We start from the raw sequence: 20649 nt of genomic DNA, 5'->3' as shown, positions 1-20649 counted from the left end.
TGTCAATGTAAATAGTCTGTTGGCGATTTTTATGAATTGCTCAGCAGTCTAATGGCTTGGGGTAGAAGCTGTTGAGGCGCTCTGGTACCGCTTGTCATGCAGTAGCAGAGAAAACAGTCTATAACTTGACTGGAGTCTCTGACAATTGTATGGGCAATCCTCTGACACCGCCTATTATATAGGTCCTGGATGGTAGGAAGCTAGGCCCCAGTGATGTACTGGGCTGTTCGCACTACCCTCTGTAGTGCTTTACGGTCAGATGCCGAGCAGTTGCCAACACCAGGCGGTGATGCAACCAGTCAGGATGCTGTCAATGGTGAAGCTGTAGAACCCTTTGAGAATCTGGGGGCCCATGCCATATCTTTTCAATCTCCAGAGGGGGAAAGGGTTTGTCATGCCTCTTCACAACTTGGTATGTTCTTGGTATGTTTGGATCATGACAGTTCGGTGGTGATTTGCCCCCTGGTAAACAGTATATGATCGCTGGATGATTCTTTTTAAGTCTAAATATTTAGGGTAATGAGTCGCCAATGACTAGGATGTTCAATTTTTGAGAGATAATGTTGGGAGGCTTCGGCGTCTCAGACCCCGTAATGGGTGGAAGAGAGACCTGACTCCGACTCATTGCTTAATGGGGAGAACTGGTTGAAAGTTTCTGTTGGCTGAATGTGCGACACCTGTTGAGCATCCCTACAGCATTTCCCACCAGATGCCGCGAGAAAATTGTCCAGCTGCGGGGACTGTGCGAGGAGATTTTTACTACTATCTGTACTTATTGGTGGCAGAAACGCTGTTTCATCCTGTCCTACTCTTAAATTACCTTTGACTAATGATTGCGTCTGAAGCTAAGGCTTGCAGCACAGCTATCCTCACCATAAGGCGGTCGTTCTCCTGTATATTATGAGTACAGCGACTGCAATTAGAAGGCATAATGTTAATGTTACTACTTAGCTTCGCCTGGTGAAGGTTCTGTAGAACCATGTCCAGATAAAGCGTCCGGGGTGAAAAAGTTGAATGAAAAAAGTAGAGCGAGGGAAAAATTAAAAATATAAAACAGTAATTAAAAAGTAAAAACCGTAAAGTTGGCAAGTAGCAAAGAAATGTTAGCGACAAACCGCACAGCAGTACGTAAACAAGTCTACAAGTCTACCACCTCTGCAACCCAACCTGTTCCACCCAAAGGAGTTGGCAGTGTCCAAAGTATACGACATGAAATATGCTGTTTGTTTGTCGCTTGTGGATTCTTTTGGTGTTCGTGTTTATCGTTGAGTGGGAGTCTAAAAACTCAAAGTTCTCACCCCTTCTTTGTACTTCATTTTTTCTCTACTAACTTTGTAGGGGCTAAAGAATCTCCCATTGGAAATTCTCTTGCATTTCTAAGAAAAAGAGCAGACCCTTGAAGTGAGACTTTTAAAAGCTCTTAGTAGCCTGCTGGCTGTCTGGAAAAGCCAGTCACTTGAAGCAGCAATCTTTCCTTTGGGACATTGCACTACTGAGAACAATAGCTAATTCCCAGAGGTGTTGGCACTCTGGTGGTGGTCCAAAGCATCAGCTGTGACACCATCTCAAGACAAGACAATACAGTGTGTGTGTGTGTGTGTGTGTGTGTGTGTGTGTGTGTGTGTGTGTGTGTGTGTGTGTGTGTGTGTGTGTGTGTGTGTGTGTGAATGCATGGGCGGACTCTGGGTTTGTCCCACAAAATTATCATTATATGGCTAATAGTGAGGGCCTCAAGGGAAAAAAACGGTGTGTTAGAAATGCCAGAGCCGATTTCTGGTCCCTGTCTGTCTATGTGTGTGTGTGTGTGTGTGTGCGTTGCCTGACTGAATGGGAGATCACATTTAGTTTAGAGTCCGAATCAAACATTTATAAATGGACAATTTCTCACATTTATAGCTAACGTTAACATTCAATACAGAACATGGATAATATGAGGGACTAACTCCATGATGATTGCCATTTTGCAGAGGATTAAAAATGCACCAGGTCTTTGCTTTGATCCTGAACAGGAGAAGCAATAGATAGCTCTGGATTTGGAAACAAACTGACATATTATGGGATTCATCAAGATATTGCAAGCTGTTCTCTGCAAACATGGCCATGGTTCAAACCACATTGCTGCAGTTTGTTTTCAGCGCTTACAAAGAAATAACACACATTTGCCAAATCCCTGGACGTTATCAGTTGGCACATCTTATGTATTGGTACTGTGGAAGGACCACCAGAGGGCAGGCTGGGCTCACGGATAGTAGCCCAACAAGGCATGGGAGACAAGGTAACCAGAGGCAATTAAGCACAGCTGACGGTACTAATGACATCCTTCCCCTATAAGAGAGAGTATGGAATCAGCAGAGAAGGGGGGAAAACTATCTCTGGAAGATGGCCACCGAGACAGAGGAGCTATCCATGAAGAACCACTAAGACGGTGACAATCCCGTGACTTTTGTTGTAGTTTAAAGATAATCCTATTGTGTTCCTGTTTCATCTGGAGAAGATGTTTTTCCTTGGGAGATTTTCATTGATTATGTTGGAGTGTTTGTGTTGACCAAATGCCCTCAATAGAGAACTGTGTTCAATCAAGAAAACCTACACCTGACGCGTTTATTCCACCTTCCCGCTTTAGAGTGACGCCCAATTAGTTGGTCCGCTCACATTGCGGGCATTAGATGGACGAGTGACACAAGGATAAGTGAGGAAATCAAGATTCTTCCTGCAGACCCGGAGGAACCATTCAAGAACGATGGATAACGCCCTACTACAACAATTGATCACGGCACAGCAGACAACCATAGAACTCCTGCTACAACAGCTGATTCGGCGAGAAGAACCCAGAGTTAAGCCAAGAGCGGCTGCTCACGCCATCTTACCTCGTCTCTCCAAGGAGGATGATATTGAGGCCTTCCTCATGACCTTGGAAGAGTGGCCACCCACAGAATGGGCGAGCGCATTAGCCCCTCTTTTGACCAGGGTGGCTCAGGAAGCCTATTTTGACCTGGATTCCCGCGAAGCTGCGGACTATGGGCGACTAAAAACCGAGATCCTGTCCCGGTACCAGCTGACTGCCAGAGATAGGGTCGTAAAGTTCCATCAATGGACCTACACAGCTGATCAACCCGTCCGAGCCCAGATCTTCGCATTAATACGACTGACTAAACAGTGGCTAGAACCTGGAAAGGGAGTAGGACATGTGATAGAGACCCTCGTAATGGACAAGATATTGAGGGAATTACCCAGTGACTTAAAAAGGGTTGTGGGGCAAGCCAACCCGTTGTCAGCCGACGACATAGCCCAGGCGGTGGAAACATATCGGTGTACAGGGGAGTTGTTAAAAATGGACAAGGAGGAACGGAAGGATTCTTCCAATCCCGTACCATGACTCACCCCGGCGCTTCCGCCACCGAAACGTCCAAACCCCCTCCGGAGGTGGGAGAAGTCAGCCACCACACAGCAGGGTCGGTGTTATAAATGTCAGTCTCCCGACCATTATGCCCCACAATGTCCTAGCAAGGACGAGCCCATGGTCACGGAGTCATCACTGCCTACCCCCACACATCCCGTTTTGAAGGGAACGGATCAACACTGTTGGTTAGCAGAGATAGCCCCAGCCCCAGAGATTGGGGTTCGAGTCAAAGAACAAGATGTGGTAGCCATTCTCGACTCGGGAAGTATGGTTACGTTAGTAGAGGAGCGGATGGTGACCTCCGCAACACTGCTACCAGACAAAGTAGCCGTATCCTGTGTCCATGGAGACACACACTATTACCCCACTGTGAGTCTGCCTATTCTCACTCCAAAGGAAGGTGTACAGTCAGGGAAAGTGCCCCAGCTGATGGTGCCATTATTGATCGGGAGAGACTGTCCCCTATATAAGGAGCTTCGGCAGATGACGTTATGCACGGGAAGAAGGGGGACAGAAAAGAGAAAATCCAAGCCTGAGGTAGTAGTCCTACAAGGAGACGTAGCCGCGTCCTCGTCCTCTACAGCAGAGGAGGAAATAGCGACCCAACATTTACATATATTCCAGGAAACCACCGATGAAGACACCTGTGAAGGGTTATACACAACGCAGGAAGGAAGGAGCAACCAGTCGCTAAGGGATATATTTGAAGCTCCATCCGAGGAGGGAACCTGGAAGGGATTCTCCTCGGTCACCCCTGATGGGGATGGGGAACAACCTCCACATCCCTCTACCGAGGTCGACCTGCCCCAGGAATTAAAGGGACAGTTCGGCACCTCGCAGCATAGAGACCCAGACCTAAGGGAGGCTATGAGGAAGGTGAAGGTGATCGACGGGAGGAACATCGACGGATCAGGTGAGCCCTTTCTTCCTTACTATGCAATCAGGCGGGGTCTCTTATACTGGGTCGAACGACAAAGGGGGGAAAACCAGGAATTACTAATGGTGCCTAGACCATACAGGGATACAGTTCTACAGTTAGCCCATTCACACGTCCTAGGAGGACACCTGGCACTAGACAAGACTATTGACAGAATCATGCAGAGATTCTATTGGCCCCGGGTCACCCGGATGTGGCCAGGTATTGTAGGACGTGTGATCAATGTCAATGTACAGCTCCACGGCCACACCTACGTAACCCTTTGATTCCTCTCCCCATCATAGAGACTCCCTTTGAACGCATAACTATGGACCTCGTAGGACCCCTCCCAAAATCCGCCAGAGGACACGAGTACATCCTAGTGGTTATAGATTACGCTACCAAGTTCCTGGAGGCCATACCCCTGCATAACATGTTGTCAAAGGGAATTGCCAAGGAGTTATTTATGATGTTCTCTCGTGTGGGCCTCCCCAAGACGATCTTAACCAATCCAGGAACCCCGTTCATGTCTCGGTTGATAGACTTGTGTCAGTTATATCAGGTTCAACAGATACGTACAAGCACATTCCACCCTCAAACAGACGGGTTGTGTGAACGCTTGAACATAACTATTAAAAGCATGTTGAGAAGAGTGGTGTCCCGAGACAGGAAAAACTGGGACATGCTTCTCCCACACTTAATGTTTGCCCTGCGAGAAGTACCCCAGGCATCCACTGGATTCTCTCCGTTTGAATTGTTCTATGGCAGACCCTGTCGAGGGATCCTCGACTTAGCCAAGGAGACCTGGGAGACCCAACCATGACCCTTTCGATCCACAATAGAACATGTTACCCTGATGAGAGACCGCCTGTCAGCATTGTGGCCCATAGTCAAGGAGCAGATGGAGAAGGCACAAAGGACCCAAGGCCGGGCCTATGATAAGTCTGCAACCCCCCGTGAGTTCACCGTGGGAGAGAAAGTGATGGTGCTTGTGCCCACATCCGAACATCACTTGCTGGCGCAGTGGAGGGGGCCCTACGAGGTAATGAAAAGGGTCTCACCGGTCAATTACCTCATCAAGCAACCTGACAGGAGGAAGAAGGTCCAACTCTATCACATAAACCTGTTGAAGACGTACCATGGACGAGAGGAGGAGGTGGCTTTGATGGCCCTGGAGGGCAAAGGAAAAGAGGAGGCTCTACCACAGCTGCTTCGTGGCCAAACTCTCCTGCCGGAGCAGTCGAGACAGCTAGACAAGCTGATTATGAACTTCGGTCGAATATTCTCTCCATTCCCAGGACAAACAGATGTCCTGTTCCACCATATCCACACTGACCCCGGCAAGAAGGTACATATCCGCCCTTACAGGATTCCTGAGGCTCGCCGAGTCATCGCTAAGAACGAGGTAAGGGAGATGTTGAGGATGGGCATGATCGAGCCATCGACGAGTGAGTGGTCCAGTCCCATAGTCCTGGTACCCAAATCTGATGGTAGTATGAGACTCTGCAATGACTTTAGGGGCGTAAATGCCATCTCTACATTCGATGCGTATCCCATGCCCCGCGTGGATGAACTCTTGGAGCGCTTAGGAAAGGCCAAGTTCATCACCACCCTGGATTTGACAAAGGGATATTGGCAAGTGCCGGTGGCTCCGGAGGATCGCCCAAAGACTGCCTTCGCCACCCCAGAGGGGCTTTTCCAGTATGTGAGGATGCCCTTCGGACTGCATGGTGCCGCTGCAACTTTCCAACGCCTCATGGATGCCATTCTACGGCCCCATCAATAGTATGCAGCGCCGTACATAGACGATGTGGTCATCCACAGCGAGGACTGGGATAGTCACCTCCTGCGATTACGGGCGGTGCTCGTGAGTTTGGAAGCCACAGGGTTGACAGCCAATCCAAATAAATGCTGCCTGGGCCTGTCCGCAGCAGAATACCTGGGGTACACCGTGGAGAATGGGGAAAAATACCCCCACAAGCAGAGAAGACCAGGGCAATTCGTGACTGGCCTCGACCTCGGACCAAGCGAGACGTTCGGGCCTTCTTAGGGATAACGGGATATTATCGCCTTTTTATTCCAGGATATGCAACCATTGCCAACCCCCTCACAAACCTCATCAAGAAAAACCTGCCAAACCAGGTAGAGTGGAAAGACGAGACGAAAGAGGCCTTTCAATTGCTAAAAGATGGCCTGTGTTCTGATCCCGTTCTACAGGCTCCGGACTTCTCACAAGAGTTCATTGTGCAGGTCGACGCCTCGGATACGGGGCTCGGGCCGTACTAGCTCTGGGTAAAGGTGAAGCAGAGAAGCCGATTCTCTTCATAAGTAGGAAGCTCAGCAATCGGGAACAGGTAGATTGTATGTTTGGCCAGTCATTGTCTGGCTTTCCTTGCCAAATTTTGATACGTACTTCAAAGTTGTTTCCATTTTCATTTACATAATATTATACCTCAACCTGCTCACATTCAGGAATATGTCTCTTGCATTGTTCCTTCCCAATAGCTAAAACCACTTCATTAATTTAGGATTCCTATTTGACTCTGCCATGCCTCCTTGCCTGTCCAACATTTTCTAATCTCCCACCCCTTCTAATGCGACTATCTACAGCTACAGCCAGTCAATGAGTCCGAGGTGCTAAAGGAGCTCCTTAAACTTGACTCCCAAAAAACATCTGGGTCAGATGGTTTAGACCCTTTCTTCTTTAAGGTTGGTGCCCCATTCCATCGCCAAGCCTATCTGAACTTTTAAGCCTGTCCCTCCTCTCTGGGGAGGTTCCCATTGCTGGGGAGGTTCCCATTCCTTTATTCAAAGGGGGAGATCAAGCTGACCCTAACTGTTATAGGCCAATTTCTATTTTGCCCTGTTTATCAAAAGTGTTGGAAAAACGTGTCAATAATAAACTGACTGGCTTTCTTGGCGTCTAAAGTATTCTCTCGGGTTTCCGCTCAGGCTATGGATGTGTCACTGCAACCTTACAGGTCCTAAATTATGTCACCATTCCCCTTCATTCTAAGCAATGTTGTGCTGCTATTTTTATTGACTTGGCTAATGCTTTCTATACGGTAGACCCTTCCATTCTTGTGGTCCGGCTAAGGAGTATCGATGTCTCTGATGGGGTCTTTGGCCTGGTTTGCTAACTACCTCAAAGAGTGCAATGTATAAAGTCTGAACATCTGCTGTCTCAACCACTGCCTGTCACCGAGCGAGTAACCCAAGGCTCAATCCTAGGTCCCACACTCTTCTCAATTTACATCAACAACATAGCTCAAGCAGTAGGAAGCTCTCTCATCCATTTATATGCAGGCTATACAGTCTTATAGTCAGCTGCCCCCTCCCCAGATGTTGTGTTAAAGGCTCCACAGCTCCCACAATATTCTTATTATCGATTTCTTTCAAACAATCATCAGTCATTTGTGTCAATGCAGTACATGTTGAATGCCCATCTCTATAAGCATGCTGAAAGTCTGTTGTTAATTTGTTAAAGGCCGCTTTACTGCTCTTGGGTAGCGGAATAACTTTGGCTTCCCTCAAGGCCTGAGCACAAAAAATTTCCTCTCGGCTCAGATTAAAAATATGACGGATAGGAATATTGCTCACTGATGACCATCCTACCCATGCTAGGCTACGGAGACGTAATTTATTGGTTGGCAGGTAAGGGTGCTCTCGAGCGGCTAGATGTTCTTTACAAGTAAGCCATTAGATTTGCAACCATTGCTCCATATAAGACACATCACTGCATTCTATACTACTCTTTAAACTGGTCCTCTCTGTATACCCAACTGGGTTGATGCTCATTTATAAAACCCTCTTAGGCCTCACACCCCTCTATCTGAGATACCTACTGCAGCCGTCATCCTCCACATACAACACCCATTCTGCCAGTCACATTCTGTTAACCTGTTGAACCTATAGGGGCGCTGTGTCATTATTGGATAAAAAGATGTGCCCGTTTTAAGCGCAATATTTTGTCACGAAAAGATGCTCGACTATGCATGGAATTGACAGCCTTGGAAAGACACAACTCTGACGTCTCCAAAACTGCAAAGATATTATCTGTGCGTGCCCCAGAACTAATGCAACAGGCGAAACCAAGATGAAGTTTCATACAGGAAATGCCCCGGATTCTGAAGGTGCTGTGTTCCAATGTCTCCTTATATGGCTGTGAATGCGCCAGGAATGAGCCTGCGCTTTCTGTCTATTCCCCGAGGTGTCTGCAGCATTGTGACGTGTTTGTAGGCATATCATTGGAAGATTGACCATAAGAGACTACATTTACCCGGTGTCCCGCCCGGTGTCCTGTGTGCGTAATCTGTAGGTCCATGCGCGTTCCATTTCTTCAGAATTGAAAGTAAACTGCCACGATGGATTTTATCGTCGATAGATATGTGAAAAACACCTTGAGGATTGATTCTAAACATCGTTTCCCATGTTTCTCAAATCAAATCAAATCAAATCAAATCAAATTTTATTTGTCACATACACATGGTTAGCAGATGTTAATGCGAGTGTAGCGAAATGCTTGTGCTTCTAGTTCCGACAATGCAGTAATAACAAGTAATCTTACTAACAATTCCAAAACTACTGTCTTGTACACAGTGTAAGGGGATAAAGAATATGTACATAAGGATATCTGAATGAGTGATGGTACAGAGCAGCATAGGCAAGATACAGTAGATGGTATCGAGTACAGTATGTACAAATGAGATGAGTATGTAAACAGAGTGGCATAGTTTAAAGTGGCTAGTGATACATGTATTACATAAGGATACAGTCGATGATATAGAGTACAGTATATACGTATGCATATGAGATGAATAATGTAGGGTAAGTAACATTATATAAGGTAGCATTGTTTAACTTCTTGCTCCTACTTGAGACGCAGATGTCTCAAGTAGACACCTGGAAATGCAAATGCGCTACGCTAAATGCTAAATGTACTCGTTAAAACTCAAACCTTCATCAAAATTCACATGCAGGGTATTGAATTAAAGCTACACTCGTTGTGAACCTAGCCAACAAGTCAGATTTTTAAAATGCTTTTCGGCGAAAGCATGAGAAGCTATTATCTGATAGCATGCAACACCTCAAAATGCCTGAATGCGATGTAAACAAAGATATAGCTTAGCCGGCGCTACACAAAACGCAGAAATAAAATATAAAACATTCATTATTTTTGACGAGCTTCTTTCTTGGCACTCCTATATGCCCCATAAACATCACTATTGGGTCTTTTTTTTCGTTTAAATCGGTCCATATATACCCAAAATAGCTTTCTATGGAAGCTGTGTCATTCAGAAAAAAATTTTGTTTTTAAACGCTGCGTCATTTTTTTAAATTAAAAAAGTCAACGATAAACTTTCACAAAACACTTCGAAATACTTTTGTAATCCAACTTTAGGTATTAGTAAACGTTTATAATCTATCAAAATGATTACAGGGCGATGTATATTCAATAGCTCCTCGTTTTCAAATCAATGGCTGCCAATGTGCACATTCAAAACATCCTGGTGGAGACCGGAAGAAATGGAATCCAGTTAGTTGGATTTACCAAGAAAAAAGTCCCTTGAAAATGACAACAATGGCGACATCGTGTGGAATCTGTAGGAATTGCATGCAGGTCGATAATTTTGTGCCCTTTTAACAACCCATGAAAGTGACGCATGGAAATAATTTTTAGCTTTCAGAGAGCAGTTTTTCTTGCGCTTTTCAATGAAACACACGATCTGTTATAGTCACAGCCGTGATTTAACCAGTTTTAGAAACTTCAGAGTGTTTTCTATCTACACATACTAATCATATGCATATACTATATTCCTGGCATGAGTAGCAGGACGCTGAAAAGTTGCGCGATTTTTAACAGAATGTTCGAAAAAGGAGGGGGTAGACTTAATTAAAGTGGCTAGTGATATATTTACATCATTTCCCATCAATTCCCATTATTAAAGTGGCTGGAGTTGAGTCAGTGTCAGTGTGTTGGCAGCAGCCACTCAGTGTTAGTGGTGGCTGTTTAACAGTATGATGGCCTTGAGATAGAAGCTGTTTTTCAGTCTCTCGGTCCCAGCTTTGATGCACCTGTACTGACCTCGCCTTCTGGATGATAGCGGGGTGAACAGGCAGTGGCTCGGGTGGTTGATGTCCTTGATGATCTGTATGGCCTTCCTGTGACATCGGGTGGTGTAGGTGTCCTGGAGGGCAGGTAGTTTGCCCCCGGTGATGCGTTGTGCAGACCTCACTACCCTCTGCAGAGCCTTACGGTTGAGGGCGGTGCAGTTGCCATACCAGGCGGTGATACAGCCCGCCAGGATGCTCTCGATTGTGCATCTGTAGAAGTTTGTGAGTGCTTTTGGTGACAAGCCGAATTTCTTCAGCCTCCTGAGGTTGAAGAGGCGCTGCTGCGCCTTCTTCACGATGCTGTCTGTGTGAGTGGACCAATTCAGTTTGTCTGTGATGTGTATGCCGAGGAACTTAAAACTTGCTACCCTCTCCACTACTGTTCCATCGATGTGGATAGGGGGGTGTTCCCTCTGCTGTTTCCTGAAGTCCACAATCATCTCCTTAGTTTTGTTGACGTTGAGTGTGAGGTTATTTTCCTGACACCACACTCCGAGGGCCCTCACCTCCTCCCTGTAGGCCGTCTCGTCGTTGTTGGTAATCAAGCCTACCACTGTTGTGTCGTCCGCAAACTTGATGATTGAGTTGGAGGCGTGCGTGGCCACGCAGTCGTGGGTGAACAGGGAGTACAGGAGAGGGCTCAGAACGCACCCTTGTGGGTGATGTTGTTGCCTACCCTCACCACCTGGGGGTGGCCCGTCAGGAAGTCCAGTACCCAGTTGCACAGGGCGGGGTCGAGACCCAGGGTCTCGAGCTTGATGACGAGCTTGGAGGGTACTATGGTGTTGAATGCCGAGCTGTAGTCGATGAACAGCATTCTCACATAGGTATTCCTCTTGTCCAGATGGGTTAGGGCAGTGTGCAGTGTGGTTGAGATTGCATCGTCTGTGGACCTATTTGGGCGGTAAGCAAATTGGAGTGGGTCTAGGGTGTCAGGTAGGGTGGAGGTGATATGGTCCTTGACTAGTCTCTCAAAGCACTTCATGATGACGGATGTGAGTGCTACGGGGCGGTAGTCGTTTAGCTCAGTTACCTTAGCTTTCTTGGGAACAGGAACAATGGTGGCCCTCTTGAAGCATGTGGGAACAGCAGACTGGTATAGGGATTGATTGAATATGTCCGTAAACACACCGGCCAGCTGGTCTGCGCATGCTCTGAGGGCGCGGCTGGGGATGCCGTCTGGGCCTGCAGCCTTGCGAGGGTTAACACGTTTAAATGTCTTACTCACCTCGGCTGCAGTGAAGGAGAGACCGCATGTTTTTGTTGCAGGCCGTGTCAGTGGCACTGTATTGTCCTCAAAGCGGGCAAAAAAGTTATTTAGTCTGCCTGGGAGCAAGACATCCTGGTCCGTGACTGGGCTGGATTTCTTCCTGTAGTCCGTGATTGACTGTAGACCCTGCCACATGCCTCTTGTGTCTGAGCCGTTGAATTGAGATTCTACTTTGTCTCTGTACTGGCGCTTAGCTTGTTTGATAGCCTTGCGGAGGGAATAGCTGCACTGTTTGTATTCGGTCATGTTACCAGACACCTTGCCCTGATTAAAAGCAGTGGTTTGCGCTTTCAGTTTCACACGAGTGCTGCCATCAATCCACGGTTTCTGGTTAGGGAATGTTTTAATCGTTGCTATGGGAACGACATCTTGAATGCTTTTATGGTTTTTGTGGAAAATGTTGCATGCTAAATGCTAGGCTTAATGCAATGCTAGGCTATCAATACTCTTACACAAATGCTTGTTTAGCTATGGTTCAAAAGCATATTTTGAAAATCTGAGATGACAGTGTTAACAAAAGGCTAAGCTTGAGAGCAAATAGATTCATTTCATTTCATTTGCCATTTTCATGAATAGTTAACGTTGTGTTATGCTAATGAGCTTGCTGATAGATTTACACAATCCTGGATACAGGGGTTTTTTCGTAGCTAAACGTGACGCAGAAAACGGAGCGATTTGTCCTAAACAAATAATCTTTCAGGAAAAACTGAACATTTGCTATCTGAGAGTCTCCTCATTGAAAACATCTGAAGTTCTTCAAAGGTAAATGATTTTATTTGAATGCTTTTCTGTTTTTTTGTGTAAATGTTACCTGCTGAATGCTAATGCTAAATGCTACGCTAAATGCTACGTTAGCCATCAATACTGTTACACAAATGCTTGTTTTGCAATGGTTGAGAAGCATATTTTGAAAATCTGAGATGACAGTGTTGTTAACAAAAGGCTAAGCTTGAGAGCAAATAGATTAATTTCATTTCATTTGCGATTTTCATGAATAGTTAACGTTGCGCTATGGTAATGAGCTTGAGTCTGTATTCACGATCCGGGATGGGGAGATCAGAGAGGTTAAAGGTCCCCAAAGCACACACATCCCTGGGTCGCTCCACCTTTCAGTACGCTGTAGCTAGCGACTGGAACTAGTTGCAAAAAACAGTCACACTAGACCGTTTTATCTCCATCTATTCATTCAAAGACTCAATCATGGACACTCTTACAAACAGTTGTGTCTGCTTTGCGCGATGTATTGTTGTCACTACCTTCTTGCCATGTGTGCTGTTGTGTCTGTGCCCAATAATGTTTGTACTGTACCATGTTTTGTGCTGCTGCCATGTTGTGTTGCTACCATGTTGTTGTCATGCTGTGTTGCTTCCATGCTGTGTTTTTATGTGTTACTGCCATGCTATGTTTTGTCTTAAGTCTCTCTTTATGTAGTGTTATGGTGTCTCTCTAGTCGTGATGTGTGTTTTGTCCTATATATATATATTTTTTTTTTATCCCAGCCCGCATCCTGCCTTTTGCCTTTTGGTAGGCCATCATAAATAAAAATGCGTTCTTAAAACCTGTTGAGGCGAGGCGATCCCCTCAGGGAACTCCACCCCCCCGTTCAGCTGAAAAGGTGGCGCAGGGAATGCTAAAATATACTTTAGAAATATTTAACCTCCGCACAAGTCCAATACCTCAAATGAAAGATAGACACCTTGTTCATCTACCCATCATGTCAGATTTTTTAAATGTTTTACAGCGAAAACACAACATATATTTGTGTTAGCCCACCACCAAACCAAAGAGAAAACGTAGCCATTTTTTCCAGCAAAATATAAAATCACAAAAGCAGGATTAGAAATAAAATCAATCACTAACCTCTTGAAAATCTTCATCAGATGACAGTCATATGACATGTTACACAGTACATTTATGTTTTGTTTGATAATATGCATTTTATATCCATAAATCTCGGTTTACATTGACGCCATGTTCAGAAATTCCTCCAAAATATCCGGAGGAATTATAGAAAGCTACGCCAGTTAACAGAAATACTCATCATAAACTTTGACTAAAGATACATATTCTACATATAATTAAAGATACACTGGTTCTTAATGCAACCGCTGTGTCAGATTTTTTTTAAACGTTAACCTCTCTGATCTCCCCATCCCGGATCCGGTATCAGGAATACAGACTCAAGCTCATTACCATAACGCAACGTTAACTATTCATGAAAATCGCAAATGAAATGAAATAAATATGCCATCTCTCAAGCTCAGTGTAAACAACACTGTCATCTCAGATTTTCAAAATATGCTTCTCAACCATAGGAAAACAATCATTTGTGTAAAAGTAGCTAGCTAGCGTAGCATTTAGCGTTAGCATTAGCGTTAGCATCCAGCACGCAACATTTCAACAAAAACATAAAAGCCTTCAAATAAAATCATTTACCTTTGAAGAACTTCTGATGTTTTCAATGAGGATACTCTCAGTTAGATAGCAGATGCTCAGTTTTTCCAAAAAGATTCTTTGTGTATTAGAAATAGCTCCGTTTTATACATCACATTTGGCTACCAAAAAAACCCGAAAATTCAGTCCTCAAAACGCGAACTTTTTTCCAAATTAACTCCATAATATCGACTATAAACATGGCAAACGTTGTTTAGAATCAATCCTCAAGTTGTTTTTCACATATCTCTTCAATGATATATCGTTCGTGGAAGCATGGTTTCTCCCCTCAATCAAATGGAAAAATACTTGCACATGGCTTTGCGCACCAGTTTCGACGCAGGACACCAGGCGGACACTTGGAAAATGTAGTCTCTTATGGTCAATCTTCCAATGATATGCCTACAAATACGTCACAATGCTGCTAACACCTTGGGGGAACGACAGAAAGTGTAGGCTCATTCCTTGCGCAATCACAGCCATATAAGGAGACAATGGAAAACAGAGCTTCAGAAATTCTGCTCATTTCCTGGTTGACGCATCATCTTGGTTTCGCCTGTAGAATGAGTTCTGGGGCACTTACAGACAATATCTTTGCAGATTCTGAAACTTCAGAGTGTTTTCTTTCAAAAACGGTCAAGAATATGCATAGTCGAGCATCTTTTCGTGACAAAATATCGCGCTTAAAACGGGAACGTTTTTTATCCAAAATTGAAATAGCGCCCCTAGAGATCAAAGAGGTTAAGGAAAAAGCCGAACATTGCAATAATCTGAGACGGCGCTCAGATGGAACAATATTTCTCCGCCATGTTGGAGTCAACAGAAATACAAAATTACAACATAAATATTCCCTTACCTTTGATGATCTTTCATCAGAATGTAGTGCAAGGAGTCCTAGTTCCACAATAAATAATTTTGTTCCATAATGTCCAATACTAGTGTCCCAGTAGCAGCATTTGCTATCACTTTCAGCTCACGTGCCCAAAAACTGACTTCTGGTCCAGGATAACTTGCATGAAAACTTCCAAAAGACATATTCCAGGTCGAAGAAACTGGTCAAACTAAGTGCAGAATCAATCTTCAGGATGTTGGAAATCATATATATCCAATTACGTTCCAACCGGATCATTCGTTTTCATCTGGGGCTGATTGGAACAGCCGTAGCACTCACAGAGAAATGTGCCACAGCAAAATGGCATTCTCTTGCGACACCGAGTATTTTCCCTCCCATTAGGTCAAAGTTCACAGCAAATGCTCCATTACACTTTCTACTGAATGAGGACATCTAGTGGAAGGCGTAGGAAGTGTTTCCAGATCCATAACTTGTTGGGAAGGGAGGGGGTGATGACGTCAAAGTTGCCCCAACTTTCAGAATTTCAAAACTTGTTTGGAAGATTGCCTGCCCTATGAGTTCTGTTATACTCACATACTTAATTCAAACAGTTTTAGAAACTTCAGAGTGTTTTCTATCCAATAGTAATAATAATATGCATATATTAGCAATTTAGGACAGAGTTTGATGCAGGTCACTATGGGCACGCAATTTATCCAAAGTGAAAATACTGCCCCCTATCTCCAACAGGTTTTAATTAACTGACTTGCCTAGATAAATGAAGGTAATAAAAACACTTAAATAAAAAGTCTCTAATTCAACCACCACTCGTTGTTACTCATTGGTTGGAGTAAATGGATGCCATGTGTCACGACTTGTGCCGAAGTTGGTCCCTCTCCTTGTTTGGGCGGCGTTCGGCGGTCGACGTCACCGGCTTTCTAGTCACCACTGATCCATGTTTCATTTTCGTTTTGTTTTGTCTTATTCATACACACCTGGTTTCCATTCTATTAATTCATGTTCCTTATTTAACCCTCTGGCTTCCCTCCCTGTTTTTTGTGTTATTGTTTGTCATGTGGGTTCGTTCTTTTGTGCTCTGGAATATTGTGTTTTTCCTTCCTTCCTTCCTTTTCCTTCCTTCCTTCCTTCCTTCCTTATATTTTGAGTAAATTCGGATTATTACTCATCTGTGTCCTGCGCCTGTCTCCGCATTTTTTTATTCACCAACAACCTCGCACCATGTTTGCTCTGTACAGTGTTATTGTCTTCATCTATCTGTGGGATCAATCTAGTCTTGTCCACCAGCGTGCTCTCTCTTGTCTAAACTAGGGATATGGTTAGGATCAATCCTACATGACGGGAGAGGTGACCAACTATACTCTGACCCACATGGCTAATGGTTCACTGTGGCAGGGAGAGTTTATCATTACTGATAAAATGCCTCCCTGAATATCCCTGAATATCTCCATAAAGAGGATGTAGCAGAGTGAACTCTGTTCCTTCTGAGACATCTTCTTCAGTTTCAAGTTGAGTACAGATCCTCCCATTTCCATTAGTTCTAGTAATCAGCACACAAAACTTGACATTCTCTTTTTCAGTTGAAGGATCTTTCCTATCTCATCACTGAGTAGTCAAAAGCACTTTGATTGAATCCCAATTTTTGTAACTTGCTTCGCAGACAACAGGTGTAGACTAACATTGAAATGCTTACTTACGGGTCCTTTTCCAAAATTTGCAGAGTTAAAGATAAAGATCAACATAATACAAAAAATAGAACGTGACACAAATAATAAATATACAGTGAAGAACTAATAACAATAAATAGCATGGCTATAAACAGGAAGTAGAAAATAACATGGCTATATAGAGGGAGTACCAGGTAAAAACATGGCTATATACAGGAAGTACCAGTGCCGAGTCGATGTGCAGGAAGGAGTACAAGGTAATAACATGGTTATATTTTTTATTTTTTTTATTTCACCTTTATTTAACCAGGTAGGCTAGTTGAGAACAAGTTCTCATTTGCAACTGCGACCTGGCCAAGATAAGGCATAGCAGTGTGAACAGACATCAGAGTTACACATGGAGTAAACAATTAACAAGTCAATAACACAGTAGAAAAAAGGGGAGTCTATATACATTGTGTGCAAAAGGCATGAGAAGGTAGGCGAATAATTACAATTATGCAGATTAACACTGGAGTGATAAATGATCAGATGGTTATGTACAGGTTGGTGTGCAAAAGAGCAGAAAAATAAATAAATAAAAATAAAAACAGTATGGGGATGAGGTAGGTGAAAATGGGTGGGCTATTTACCAATAGACTATGTACAGCTGCAGCGATCGGTTAGCTGCTCAGATAGCAGGGAGTACCAGTGCAGAGACGTGGGGTACAAGGTAATTGAGGTAGCTATGTACATATACTGTAGGTAGGGGTAAAGTGACTAGGCAACAGGATAGATAATAGACTGAGCTGTAGCAGCAATGTTTGTGGAACAGTAGCAGCAGTGTATGAGGTGAGTGTGAGTGTGTGTGTGTGTGTGTGCGTGCGTGCGTGCATATGAATGTGTGCATGTGTGTGCGTGCGTGCGTGTGTGTGTTAGGGTGTCACTATAAGTGTTTGTGGCTAGAGTCCAGTGTGTGTTCATAGAGTCAGAAAGGCTGTTAAATGATTTAATTATGAATTCTATTATAATTGGGATATGTTTCTGAGAGGTGCCTTGGAGCCTCTGAATGACTGCGGGGAAGTGATTGATGTGTATGGGTGGCATTTACCATCGCTGACCTGGGTCCAGATTACCATCTCATTAGCTACTGTTATGTAGACCCTACTGAGACACAAAGGAAAATAATTCAAGGTCCAACACAAAATATGGGTAACCAGCCTGGGGGAATTCCTAGCGACAAAATACGTTGTAGCTCTTTCAAAAAATTCTGTAGCTCTGGGACACGGAAACGGTACTGTCTTCAAATCAGTCTTAAAAAATACTCAATGTCAAAATGTGAGTCTGCAGCCCCAGCCAAACTCCCATAGCCACCAGATACATTGATGTAAACAGTAGGAGAGCAGTGGTCTGCTGTTGCTCTTAGTATTGCATAGGCATTACCCACATCATGTAGCTTCTTGTAAAATAAGGCTTCATGGAAACAATTGATCAACATTTCGTCTTCTTTAATTGTAGAATCAAATGCATCCTAATACAAGGTTTACACACTCCCCCACTAGGTACCATCAGCCCCATTAGCTATGTCTTATGAATTAATGTCTCCCTTGTGAGGGAGAAACATGCGAAGGAAAAACATTTGCCATGAAGATCGCTTAAGTGGTTTTAGTGGTTGTGCGAGAGCGATGAGTCACTAAAAACATGCACATTTAAAAAAATGTTTGGATGATAAGCTGTATATCTATGGATTTTACAATATTTTGGTTTTGGTAATACCTCATTTGAATGGAAAAACATGGAGAAGTGAATATTTTGAAAACTTCAGAAGAATATAAGAATACAGACAAACAAAATAGTCAACAGACATGCAATTGACTAGTTACTGTGGAGAGTTTCTAGAGCATCTACAGATGGACTATCCAAATAAAGTGTATATGGCCTTCGACTGGTCTTTGTTCTATTCTCCTGCAACATTAATATGTATATATATTTTTTGAGACACCATCTTACTTTTGAAGAGGAGCTGCAGGCCATACAATGTCCTACTTCTCTGTAACTCTCTGTTATCCCCTCTGGTAGTGTAGACGTTGGAAGACCAGCGATTCTTCCCAAACGGCATGTGTAAGTGCAATGTGTGCATGTATGTGTGAACGTGTGTGTGTTTCCATAAGTTTGTGTGTGTGAGTGTGTGTGTGTACGCATGAGCACACGTGTGAGAAAGAGACGAAAGAAAGAACAAAAGAGTGAAAGAAAGAGACAGAAAGAGTAAGGGACTGTAGAAACAGAGAATATGGAGTTCCCTGTTATTATTCTGTCCACCTGTCTCCTGCCTCTCCCTGATCAATGGTCACTGTCACTCAATGCAGGCTCATACACTTCATGTTTAGAACTACAGAAGTAGCTAACGCCCGCCCGCCCTGACCGCTTTGTGAAGAACTGTATTTTTCATGCAGACCAAGTACATGACTGGAAAACTGGATGAGCGCCTCAAAAGCTGGACTTGCTGTCGTGCCTGTCAACACTGTGCTGAAGAAACAAGTAACTGTCTGTAGGACAAAATGAGCTAAGGTGTCTTTGTAGTCAAGATAGAATTCTGATATCTCCAGTGTCGTCCTTTGTCATGGTTACCGTTTCAATACAAAGCACACCTCAAAAGACAACGGCAAGTTCACAGATATACAGAAACTATTCTCTCTGATGTCTATATGAGTGGCAAGCCTTCTCAACAGCACAATATCTGTGTTGTTCAAATGCCATAGGATCTGTGAACAGGGGTATTGAAGTCCATTAGCCAGCTCTTTTCAAACATGAGGTTGATGACATTTAACTTTATGAATGTGCTCAATGTCACAACAACAACATTTTTTTTGACATTGCTCTAAACAAATCAACAAATCTGCCCAATTAGCTTTCCATACAGCCGTTGACACACGGACACTAAGCAGCTACTCATAACTCACAGACACACACCCCTCTTCCCAGTAAGTACGACTAACTGCAGCTCAATTTTTCAGGTAGGATAGCAGCTTACAGAAGAAATAACTAATATTGATAACCATCTGTAGATAGTCACGTTGATACATACACATGCAGTCTACTCAATGGGGGGCATGAACGGCAACATCGGGACACAGTGAGCTTCGCTCCCGTTTGACAAGCACTACTGTCCAGCAACGGCATGGTATGTAGCTACCTAGTATCAGTGTGAAAGTCACAGTAAGCACACACATACAATGCATGAAGCAACAGTACACCCATCATCAGTACTTTTAAGCAAAAATAAACAATAGCAGTTTTATAACTGAAAAAGTAAGATTATTTATGTAAAACTAACAGTGAAATAAGTCTCAGACTCATCCTCGGGCTTCAAAACATTAGCCCAATCTCTCATGGTATGGTAGCTCAATGTAATATATGGTAGTTGTGTGGTAAAAAAACACAGCTCAATCAAAATTGTCTAACCTATAGCAGAGCGCTTTCAACACACCCACTCCGTTCCACACACCCACTACTTTTCTTTCCACACACCCACTCCTTTCCACACGCCCACTACAATCCTTTCGACAAACCTAATCTTTTCCACACATCCACTACATTCCTTTCGACAAACCCAATCTTTTTCACACGCCCACTACATTCCTTTGGACACACCCACTCCTTTCCACACGTCCACTACATTACTTCCGACCCACCCACACGCCCATAACCTACTCTGGTTGCCATATTGAGCTGCAGCTACCCCCTTCTCCCTCCCAGACCCACAGACACATGAGCCAGCCAGTGCTGTATCATATCACCGAATCTTCGACCTGACAGAGGTCGAAGTTTAAACTTGATGTAAGCCTAATGTCGATGCCAAGTTCCAGTTCCAACTGGTCATTTTCTTTTTTTTTTAAATTTAATTTAACCTTTATTTAACAAGGCAAGTCAGTCAACTTTTTATGGCTGCAGGGGCAGTATTGAGTAGCTTGGATGAAAAGGTGTCCATTGTAAACGGCCAACTCCTCACTATCAGTTGCT

The sequence above is a fragment of the Oncorhynchus clarkii genome, chromosome 30 (assembly GCF_045791955.1).
Source record: "Oncorhynchus clarkii lewisi isolate Uvic-CL-2024 chromosome 30, UVic_Ocla_1.0, whole genome shotgun sequence".
In the NCBI taxonomy this organism is placed as follows: Eukaryota; Metazoa; Chordata; class Actinopteri; order Salmoniformes; family Salmonidae; genus Oncorhynchus; species Oncorhynchus clarkii.
Note: the sequence above shows the minus strand (reverse complement) of the source record.